The sequence below is a fragment of the Crinia signifera genome, chromosome 1, assembly GCF_055691185.1.
Source record: "Crinia signifera chromosome 1, ASM5569118v1, whole genome shotgun sequence".
In the NCBI taxonomy this organism is placed as follows: Eukaryota; Metazoa; Chordata; class Amphibia; order Anura; family Myobatrachidae; genus Crinia; species Crinia signifera.
In genome coordinates, this window is record NC_139217.1 from 387,338,143 (window position 1) to 387,347,926 (window position 9,784).

The 9,784-nt window shown below is 42.6% G+C and overlaps 1 pseudogene; it reads left to right on the forward strand.

The window, feature by feature from the left end:
• The first annotated feature begins 5,554 nt into the window (after positions 1 to 5,554).
• Positions 5,555 to 5,672, forward strand: LOC146037537 (5S ribosomal RNA; annotated as a pseudogene).
• The last annotated feature ends 4,112 nt before the right edge of the window (positions 5,673 to 9,784 follow it).

Below are 9,784 nucleotides of genomic sequence, written 5' to 3' on the forward strand. Positions count from 1 at the left end.
GGGGGAAATTTACTAAGAATATGAACATGATATATCATATTCGTATTCTTAATACGAATGAATACGATTGCATACGGCTGTTTCAGCTATATGCAAATTCGTGTTCCAGAGGGTTATTTACAAAGCAGTCAAATATGACTGCTTTGTAAACCTCTGCTGACGTATTAATTCATATTAGCGGCCATATATACGGCCGCTAATACAAATTCTTACAGGCAATCTGCATGGATCAGTCAGATCCGTGCAGGCTGCAATGTGTAAAAAAAAAAAAATTAGAAAATAAATAATTAAATAAAAAAAACGTCGTGGGCCCCCACTTACAGCCGAAACCAGTACCAGGCTGAAAGAGCCGGGGCTGGTAATAAAAAATCAGGAAACCCGACAAATAGGGGTTCCCCGATTTTTTAAAACCAGCCCCCGGCTCCAGGGCCGGGCTGGTTTCCAAAATACGGGGGACAAAATGACTAGGGGTCCCCCGTATTTTAAGAACCAGCCCCAGGCCCAACCAGCCAGCAGGGTAATGTCACAACCGGGGGACACTTATTATATAAGGTCCCATGGCCATTAAACCTAAAGGTACTTATGTAGTATCTGGGCTGCCGATTTCTAAATCGGGTACATCGCATCGCATCGCATGCGACCATCGGATGCGATGCGATGCGATGACCCGATTTTTCCATAGGAATCAATGTTAAAATGGACTGAGTCCATTTTAACATGGAATACAATGGGAAAAAGGGGTCCTTTTCATACCCCTACTATCCAAGTGGGCATGGAGTTGGATATAATCCTGTGGCGAGCGTAGCGAGCCACCGAGCCCGAAGCGTGGCGAGCGGACACAGAATACCGTCCCCTCGCGGGGCTCGCTTCGCTCGCCACGCTTCGGGCTCGGTGGCTCGCTACGCTCGCCACAGGTTTATATCCAACTCCATGCTCACTTGGATAGTAGGGGTATGAAAAGGACCCCTTTTTCCAATTGAATTCCATGTTAAAATGGACTCAGTCCATTTTAACATTGATTCCTATGGAAAAATCGGGTCATCGCATCCGATGGTCGCATGCGATGCAATGCGATGCGATATCGCATCGCATCTGATTGTATGCCTTAACTTAAGGCATACAATCAAAAAATCGGCAGCCCAGATACTACATAAGTACCAACCTACCAACCAGTCAGCCTGGCCAGGGGTCCTGGGGAAGTGGGGACCCCCCCAATAAAGGGGTCCCCCCCTCCAGGACTTACCTGACCAGCCCTGTACCCAGAGACCTACCTACTGGCTCAAGATAGGTATGAAAGGGCTTTGGATGCATTAAAGTTTTATTTTTCATGTGTCTGTGTGTGTTTATTTTACTATTTTTAATACTGTAGAACTACAAGTGCCAGCGGGCCCTTTAATGCCCCGCATGCTGGGACTTGTGGTTCTCCAAGTCCCAGCATGCGGGGGAGGCTTGCTGGGACTCATAGTTCCACAGTATTAAACAATAGTTTATTCTTTTTTTTTTACACCAGTTCATCAGCCCGGTGACCACAGCCCAGGGTCACCGGGGACAGCACCAGGCTTCAGCCTAGTCAGGTAAGTCCTTGAGGGGGGGACCCCTTTATTGGGGGGGTCCCCACTTCCCCAGGACCTCTGGCCAGGCTGACTTGTCGGTAGGGTTAATGTTTTGGCCGCGGGACCTTATATAATAAGTGTCCCCCAGCTGTGACATTACCCTGCTGGCTGGTTGGGCCTGGGGCTGGTTTTTAAAATACGGGGGACCCCTAGTCATTTTGTCCCCCGTATTTTGGGAACCAGCCCCGGCCCTGGAGCCTGGGACTGGTTTGAAAAAATCGAGGAACCCCTATTTGTCGGGTTTCCTGATTTTTTATTACCAGCCCCGGCTCTTTCAGCCTGGTGCTGGTTTCGGCCGTGGGGGGGACCTCACGCTGTTTTTTATTATTTATTTATTTCTCTATTTTTTTTACACTGAAACCTACACGGATCTGGCTGATCTGTGCAGGGTTATGCAAAATACAAAAGGAAAATAAAGTGTATTTTCCTGGCGTATTTGCCCGACCATTCGCGGCCGTTTTACGCCAATTAGCGGCCGTATTTTCAATATGGCCACTTAGTAAATCAGGAATCACGTTTCTTTTGAATGGTGATTCCTGTCGTATTCTATCGATGGGGTATTCATTCGTATTTGTAAATACAAATACGAATGTCCCATCAATACGAATACGAAAAATCGTTTTTTTTCTATGAAAATACAATTTTTTTTCACGAATTCATCTTAGTAAATTTTCCCCATTATCTCTGAACATGGGGTGCAATTTACTTACAGATTCGGAAGGTCATTATGTATGTGCTTTGGTATTAACTTGAGCTTCTCAACAGTCTGCCTTTCCCTGAGTAATCCTCAGATGGAGCAAGTGAATCAGGTTTTGGAGAAGTTTATCCAAACGTGCGTGCCAGCCAGTCAAGATGATTGGGTCTCATTATTGAAATGGGCTGTGACATCAGGTCACTCCCCATTCTTAACACTATACAGACTTAATAACCCTAGAATCAGAAATTAAAGAGAATGAATCCAAGATGCAGATACACAAAGAAAAAGAGGACTTCAGGATCAATGAAAAGGTCCTGAACCTGAAAATAGAACGAGCAGAAAGTGAAGTCAAGAACAATAAGGAGAAGTTTTTAAGGGACAAGAATGACTATGAGAATGACAGAATTAAGAACTGGTCCAGAAACACCAGACAACCTCTCATTTCACAACCTCCTTACAGGAAACAGTCAGAAACCACCAGAAAGGAAGTCTGGAACTTGAGCTGGGAAAAAAGAAGAACCCACCCTGTGTATACCAATAACCCACCGGGGAATACATCTACAACCGGTAATGAAGCATCCAATAAGAATTTTTTATCCCCGGGTCCCAGCACCAAAATGAAAGAGAAACTAACACAGAGAGTTACAGAGAAAGCAACACACGCATCCCCCCTAAAAAGACAACTGGAAGAAGACGAGGGTGCAGGGGAGGGAGGAAACCAAAGCTCACAGAAGAGACGGAACCTCCAAAAAAACTATTACCAACCATGGTGTCTTCAACCTGTCACAACGTCAACTCACCGAACCGGAACTCTCACTTCTTAGTAAAGGTTTGTCCTTTGCGCCCACGAAAGCCCTCAACAAATTCGATACCTTCATAGACCTCAACAAATTCGTCAGACATCTCACTCTGAAACGACACTTTCTAAGGAAAGAAGAAGATCCATCTGACCACCCCACCAATATTTCAAGATCTGGTTTAAGGAACAAATCCAAGTTTTATCCGCTTGAATCCAAGGGACAGTATATCGGAACATTCTATGAACTGGTTAAACAAGAACTCTGTGGAAATAAGGAACTTCAACCTATTGGTAAAAACCTTACAAAAAAAGAGAAAGAGGCTCTTGAGACACTCCAAAAAGATGAGAGCATCGTTATCAAAGCAGCAGATAAGGGAGGGGGCATTGTAATCATGGACAGAACAGCATACGTAATGGAAGCCGAACGACTTTTGAGTGACACCGTATCGTATGTACAACTCCAGAAAGACCCAAAGGACAACTACATCGAAGAACTAAGACCCTTACTACTACAAGGTCTAAGGGAGAACATTCTCACCAAAGAAGAATTCCAGTATCTCCTACACATGAATCCTACCACTCCAGTATTTTACTTTCTCCCAAAAGTACACAAATCTATGGACAACCCACCAGGAAGACTAATTGTGGCAGGGATTGATTCATTGACATCCCATCTATCAGAATATGCGGACATTTTTTTACGACCACACGTGAACAACTTGCCATCCTACCTGAAAGATACAACTTCAGTTCTGAGCCTCATGGAGGATTTCACATGGAAGGAGGGATACATGTGGGCGACGATAGACGTGCAATCCCTTTACACCTGTATCCAGCATCATCTGGGCATTGAAGCATGCAATGAATTCCTCGAAGAAGATTCTTCACTATCAACAGCACATAGGAAGTTCATCTGTGACGTCATGAATTTTATCCTGAAACATAACTATTTTAAATTTTTAAACCGTTTTTATTTGCAGATATGTGGAACTGCAATGGGCACAATATTTGCCCCAAGTTTTGCAAACTTGTTGATGGGATATTGGGAGAGAAGGTACATTTATAACAACCACCCGTACAAACAAAACATCATTTTTTTCAAAAGATATATAGATGACATTTTAATAGTTTGGGATGGTTCTGAACAGAGATTTTATGAGTTTTTAAAATATATTGGAGAAAACGACTTAAACCTGGCTTTCACATCAAACATAAGTGACAAAGAGATCGAATTTCTGGACTTGGTACTGACGGGCACAGGTAATAATGTGATAACAAGGAACTTTGTGAAGAAGGTAGACACCAACAGTTATGTGCATTATGAGAGTGGACACTTATTGAAATGGAAGGATAACATTCCATACTCCCAATACCACAAGATAACCCGCAACTGCAAGAAGGAAGAGGATAGAGATGCACAACTGGAAGCTATCACAGACAGATTCAGGGAGAAGAAGTACCCAACCCATGTATTGGAGAGGGCCAATAAAAGAGCGAGGGCTTTGGACAGGAAAAAACTACTGGAATACAAGTCCAAAGTGAGCAGAGAACCAGATGTCAAATTCATCACAACTTACAACCATCATGAAGGAATCATTAAGGAAGCACTCATTAAACACTGGAACATTCTACAAATGGATCCCATACTCAAAGACTCATTACCCATTAAACCACAGATCGTATACCGGAAACAAAAAAACCTGAAGGACCTCCTAGCCCCCAGCATGCTTAGAGATGAATCGTCCAAACCCAGTGGCCTACCCAAATGCACTGGCAGTTACAAATGTGGCCACTGCATCATCTGCAAGTACCTTCACCCCAGCAGAAAGAATTTCTTCAACAAGGACAAATCCAAAGAATTCAAGACCAAAAGCTTCATCAACTGCAATACAACATCAGTAATTTACATGTTGGAATGTCCATGCGAACTACGTTACGTAGGTAAAACCAAAAGAGCACTGAAAATCCGTATACAAGAACATGTAAGGAACATTAAGAATAAAGTACAGACACATGCGGTCTCCCAACACTTCAGCACTCACCATAACTCAGACCCCGAAAAATTGACTTTTAGAGGCATTGAACTTGTTACCCTTGGAGAGAGATGGGGTGATCTATCGAACCTTCTCTCACGTCGAGAGATGTACTGGATCTTCGAGCTGAATACGCTACACCCAGAAGGCTTCAATGAGAGCTATGAGATAGCACCCTTCATATAAAAGACAAAAAGAAGATTATCTCCAGCGGTCAGTAGTTCACTACAAAATCTCCGCTGAGCAGTACCAGAATGGGTCACCTTCTGAGAAGTCCAGCAACAGCACCTCTGTGCTAATTCTACCTACTAGACCTCCCCCTTTCAAACTTATAATTGCCGACACATTAGGTTGTCATCATCGACACCATAGAGGAGAAACTGGGTACATGCATTGATCTCCAACCAAACAACTATACAGCCATACCTCACTGGGACGCCCAATTACATCCGAACTTGGAAGCTAAGCAGTGATGGGCCTGATTAGTACTGGGTAGGGGGACCTCCCAGGAATATCGGGTGCTGTATCATAACATCGGCGGAGGTTTTTTGTATGTGCGGTTCCTTTGTGGTATCAATAAATAATAATATTCACCACTTGTCTCTGCTAATTATTCGTATAGTTTTATACTATTAGACATGCTTTCAATTTTGTATCCATCACTATATATTCCCTTTGAGTATAAATATTAATTAATTTACACACCTCCACATCACACATATTTCTATAGGGTTCTGTTTATTTATTTATTTATATATTTATTTGCTTTCCTACTGATAGTGGTTAATTTTCATATTTACAACGTTTAATAATGACTGTGCATCTGCAAAATATGAATTTATTTATTCTTGCCAATTTCTGGTTCTCATATAATTTGAGAATCACTTACAGAAAAACTGAATCCACTACACACGGGCTCACACTGTTTCAGAATATGAAAAAAACTACTATGAACATCCGGGCATCCAGTAAGGACTGGTGACATAATGTGATCACCATGGAAACCCCCGCAGTACTAACATATGGGAATATCGCAAAGTGAAGTTTTCAGAGTGACACAGAATGCCAGAGACGCAGTGTATTCGCACAGACCAGGACAACTAAAGACTGAGCGCGCATGCGCACGTAGCTCCCTAACTACCGGACTGAGAGACTTCACTAACCAGGCGCACATGCGCGGTGAAGCCACAAGGACGCCGGATGTGTGGCGGAAGTGGGGCGGATGTGATGTCACGCTCCAAACCTCCTTCAGCTAGTTTTATACTTTCCAACACTCGTTTTTGAACTCGCCACTATGAGGATTGGTGGTATTAACCCCAGCACCTCTTACATAGTCTTATTTCATGTTTTTTTTCAAACGTATTTTTTGTCTAATTAAGCAGTGTTAACGAGGGGGGCGGCACCTCAGACCCTATCCCTGTTATAAATACAGCCTCAGTCATTCTGTCCCTTACCCCTGACGAAGTCCTGTTGGACGAAACATGTTGGGATACTTCTGACTCCTGCTCTTCACTACACTGCCAATGAGTTAAGCTAACCTATATTTCTAACTACAAATATTTCGTGGTAGCAGCTTTTAACAGCAGTTCATTATATATATAATTTTTTTTTTTTTGTGTGTATTTTGTTTTACTTGGCTTTGCATACTTACCAGGTGGCACATTGACACTTTTTTTAATACAGTTTTTTAGTACACTTGCTGTGTTCTCGTAGTATAGTCAGTTTATTAAATTGACACCATCGCCATCCCATTCTTTTATTAATACATTTTGTCATTTTAGTATCCATTTTTTATCCTCCCCCCCTTTTTTTATTCGGTCTCTTTGGTTTAAATCTGATACATTTTATATTGCGGTTTTATAACATTGTGTGAATATCTATATGTATTTTTATACTTTTCTCTTCTGTATTTAAATAAATTACTTTTCTTCATACATTGTCCCATGTGAAATACGTGCACAGTAGTCGCTATCCAAAGTCCAAAACAAAAACTTCCTATACAGACTGTAGCCTGTATTCCTGGAATTACCAGAATTCTGGTCAGTATCACGTGTAGTAGTATGTGATACAGTGAATCGTCCGAATGTATTTCATCTCTCTCCTAAAACCCCTTGTCGCTAATCATTTTTGACACCTTGCCACCCTCCTTCAGTTATTCCAGTGAACTGTAAAATTAGGTAAAACAGATTTTGGACTCAGAATGTCTTGAGGTACAGTTTATTCTTGGTGGACTGGAAAGCATATGGTCCAGTTGAGCATTGTTGGGTCAAGGCGTCGGATATACTTGCACCTCCACTCTAGAAATATCACTAGAAGTTCTCTGACAAGATTTTTGAGGGCTGTTTGCTGTCTACCACCCCTTGAGGGGTAATGTCACAGTGTGATCAGACTCAGGTCCCACTTTCCAAGTCCTGCAGCACTGGGTTCCAGCCAGCAAAAGACAATGGGTGGGAAATTGCACATTGGCACTCAAAATCACGCTCCACTTATAAAGGGAAGTTCCTGGGAGCTCTCACCAGATTATAGGCTTAAACCTTGCTCCAGCATACCTGACCTTGTACTATTTTCTACCTGACCCTGACCTATTTCTAGTGACTTCACTCTGTTAGATGTTCTAGTTCTGCCTTTAGTGATCACTGGTATGAGGTTGGCTCCCTTTGCAACCTGATTTTGCCTTTCGAACGGCAGCACCTGTACAATTAAACTTATGCAGATAGCCAAGTTCTGCATGTTAAGTGCAGCTACTGTGAGTCCATACCTCTTTGCAAGTGTCCCTGATGAATACCACCGGTTGGTTAGATTACATGCCTCTATCTCTGTCTTTGCCGATACTGAATACAGGCAAGCATCCATCACCCATCCATGACTTGTGACAATGCATTTATATTGTGTCCAATCTTATACCTCTGCCTTGCATGGAATGTCATGAGCATGTCTAGGAAGAGGTGTCAGGAGGGGCAGTATTATGTACCACTTTAGTTAGTTATACGTAGTTAAGGAGGTCTTAACTTCTTAATAATAACCTTCCTTAGAAAAGCATGATCCCTCTGTACAGCAGAGTAGGTCTTTCTTTCTGCCAACCACAAGTTACAGTTCAGCATGATCTGCAGCTTTCACCACTGATGTACTATGGACTAGTTGAAGTGCTACAGAGTATTTGGTTGACTATGGGCAGTTGTAGAACCATGTAAGAAGAAAATATGAATACAGGATACTGACTGCGCCCAAGGAACTGCAGCCTGTGAGACACCCCGGATATAGCACATCCACAATCACAATATAAATACACAAATGGTGTGATCACTGGCGCTGTTCCTCCATCTATCAACAATATCAGAAATAGTAACAATCCACTATAGTGCAAACCATTTAGGGAAAACAGCTTTTTCTTTTTCTCTTTCTTTTTTCACTCCGGTCGCTAGAAGCACATTTTGACCACTGACCTTAGGTCTGGACCCTATATTCATATAGGGGTTTCTTTAGTACAGAGACTTTCTCCCGTATCACCCTCAGACCACTCTCCTCATTTAGCCTGTTAATTGGATTAAGTGAGTAATAGGATTACGCTGCTAATCCCCTACTGTATTGTTCTATGTATTGTATTGCTGCTGAGAACAATAAGATAGCTGTGGCTAGCCATGGTGAGCCACGACCTAAGGAACAAAGTTGACATGAGCTCCAACTGTATATCAACCTTTTCAGGAGATGACGTGCCAACAAACCACACTGACACCTTGGTAATGCCCTATAGACACATCAGGGTTTCTTTTTATCTTCTGTATATGCAACTTGGACCAATATCCCATTCACCCTTGGATCCCCCACAGTACATTCTTATGGTGTATAACTTACCAAGGGGAACTGCCAGGGGCTGGCTGGCAACGTTCAGCCTGGGGGGCAACACAAGCAAGTGGCCCACCACCATCACCATCGTTTCACCACCCTACCCTCTCCCCTCTATGTAGTATGCAGCAATTATTAAACAATCATTCCCCTACACACACACACACACACACACACACACCCCAGAAACAGGGACAGCGCGTGCCGGAGGCGCGCTGCAAAACTTTACACTGTAATGCCTATTACACCTAATGCCACACACCGTAATGCCCATTCCACATAAAGCCAACACCACAATGCCCATTAAACATAATGCCAATTAAACAATGCCCATTACACATAATGCCAACACCACAATGCCCATTACACATATTGGCGCACACCGTAATGCCAATTAAACAATGCCCATTAAACATAATGCCAATTAAACAATGACCATTACACATAATGCCAACAACGTAATGCCCATTCCACATAATGCCACACACCGTAATGCCCATTCCACATAAAGACAACACCGCAATGCCCATTAAGCATAATGCCAATTAAACAATGTCCATTACACATAATGCCAACACTGATATGCCCATTACACATATTGCCGCACACCGTAATGCCAATAAAACATTGCCCATTACACATAATGCCAACACCGCAATGCCCATTACACATATTGCCACACACCGTAATGCCCATTACACATAATGCCAACAACGTAATGCCCATTACACATAATGATACACAATGTAATGCCCATTCCACATAATGACACACAACGTAATGCCCATTCCACATAAAG